This window comes from Notothenia coriiceps, unplaced genomic scaffold (genome assembly GCF_000735185.1).
Source record: "Notothenia coriiceps isolate Sejong01 unplaced genomic scaffold, NC01 NC01_scaffold00026171, whole genome shotgun sequence".
NCBI lineage: Eukaryota > Metazoa > Chordata > Actinopteri > Perciformes > Nototheniidae > Notothenia > Notothenia coriiceps.
Genome location: NW_011358872.1, coordinates 5,238 through 7,272, shown reverse-complemented (window position 1 = coordinate 7,272; position 2,035 = coordinate 5,238).

Here is a 2,035-nt window from a genome sequence, read left to right as displayed (position 1 = left end):
CTTATTTTTAAGTGAGTCCCTCACATAAGGTGTATGTAAAGCATTATTATGCTTTACATGGTGTCCACTGATGAAGATATTCTTCAATTAGAAGATGTGGTTGAGTAAAACCCGTTTCCTCTGACACAACATGTCTTGCAAACTAAAGCCTGGAAACGGTTTGTGAGAATTAAAATGGATGAATTGGAAACTGTCTTTTTTCAAAGCAGCCATTTTCAGCCCCAGCTAGAATGCAGTACCCAGCAACCTGTTTCTCAACCTGTTGTCTGTGTGATTATTATGACTTAGTTATTCTATCTCCCATTGTAAAGTGTCCATGGGTTTCTTGAAAGGCGCTATAAAAATCTAAATTATTATTATTATTATTTCGACTTGAAAAGTGCAGATTGTAACATTAGTAAAGGTTATTTTCATGTATCCAAAAAGGCAATGACTGTGTTACAGTGAGGTAGCATGCACAATACCAGGAAGCAGGAAGCAGCTCAATTTAATTCAGCCATTATTCATTTTACCTTACAATACAAACTGAAAAGTAAACTGAAAAGCAACTCTATAAAAGGGAAGCTTTGAACATTACAAGATATTAACTGATTTGACACTTTAGGTGGCAGTATTGTGCTATTTTAACATTTCCAGTGGTTTTATACCATCAGGATGTCTGATGGCAGCACATAAGCAGTGGTTGGTATTTCAAGACAATATAATATTGAATATTATTAATATAGTACAGTTAGAAAAATGTACACAATGAAATTTGAAACAAGGACAGGAGATTACATCATATTAAATATAATTCCAATCTTTGTAAATGCACTTTGAGTCAAGACGACTTGCTATTGTGTGCATTAGGCCTAACAAATAATACTGTTAACATGTTGACAACAGTTTTGTCAAACACAGTGAAATGCTTCTTAGTAATGTTAGCAGAAGAGGTAAAGTAAGGCCATGGTTTAAACAAGGGGAAGAAATAGAGAGGTGACTTCACAGCTTACATAATAACATCAGACAACACATGGTGACGCCAGTTCTCCAAATAATACCAATAACCAGACTAGTTTACAAGATAAATAAACAAGCAGTGGTTAAATATGCTAAACCGTGCTGGAGCTAAGCCAATGTGCTGTATATGACGTTCTCATCATTCGCTTCAACCTGTTGAAAAGAAAGAAATGAAAAAAGAATGAAAACAATTAAAGAAAAACAAAAAAATATGTTTTTGCCTTAAATCCAGTGAGACTAAGAAATAGATTAATGAATAAAAACAGTAAGTGACAGTCAGTGTGAAACTTTCTTAATAGTTACCTTTGGTACATGTTGCTGCTTCATGGGGATCACAGAACTATATACCACGTCCACCGTACTCTCTGCAGGTGAATTCTGTGTGAGGAAGGTGACACAGTTATAAAAGATAGGAGTGTGCAACTTACGTTTTTGATTAATCACAAATATTTGTATTTGTTTTTAGTTGGGAATGGTAAAGTAAGACACAGTAGATGTACCAAGTGTATCAATGAGCCTTTTAGTATTTTACTTGACGCACTGGTTGGATCATAGAGATGCTCAACATGATTATGAATATGAAATACCTGTATGCCCTGTAGAATATGCAGTACAGTTAAAGAAAGTGATAGTACATTATATGAAAATGTAACATCTTGATATTCTGCAGTGATGGATTACCTGGCTTGAAGTGCTTCTCTTGTGCGTAACAGTACTGAATGTTATTTCCTCTTCGGTCTGTGTTAAAGGAGAGGGAAAAGAATACTTCAAATGAAATGTTCAGAAATGCAATATCAACTTTGTGCAACCAAGTTTCAACCAAATTAACTAAAATCTCGGTACATTAAAGTAAAAATAAAAGTCATGATAAAAACGATTACCCTATTTGGGATACTGTTGAGTTAGATCTTTTCAAATGGTTATAATATTCTGTATTTAATTTCATAAACATATTAGTTGTGTATCTGCAATTGTAAAAGGTCTGCCCACTGAACTTGTGCAAAGGTAAAGTATGTTCTCTGAAGACGTTACATTG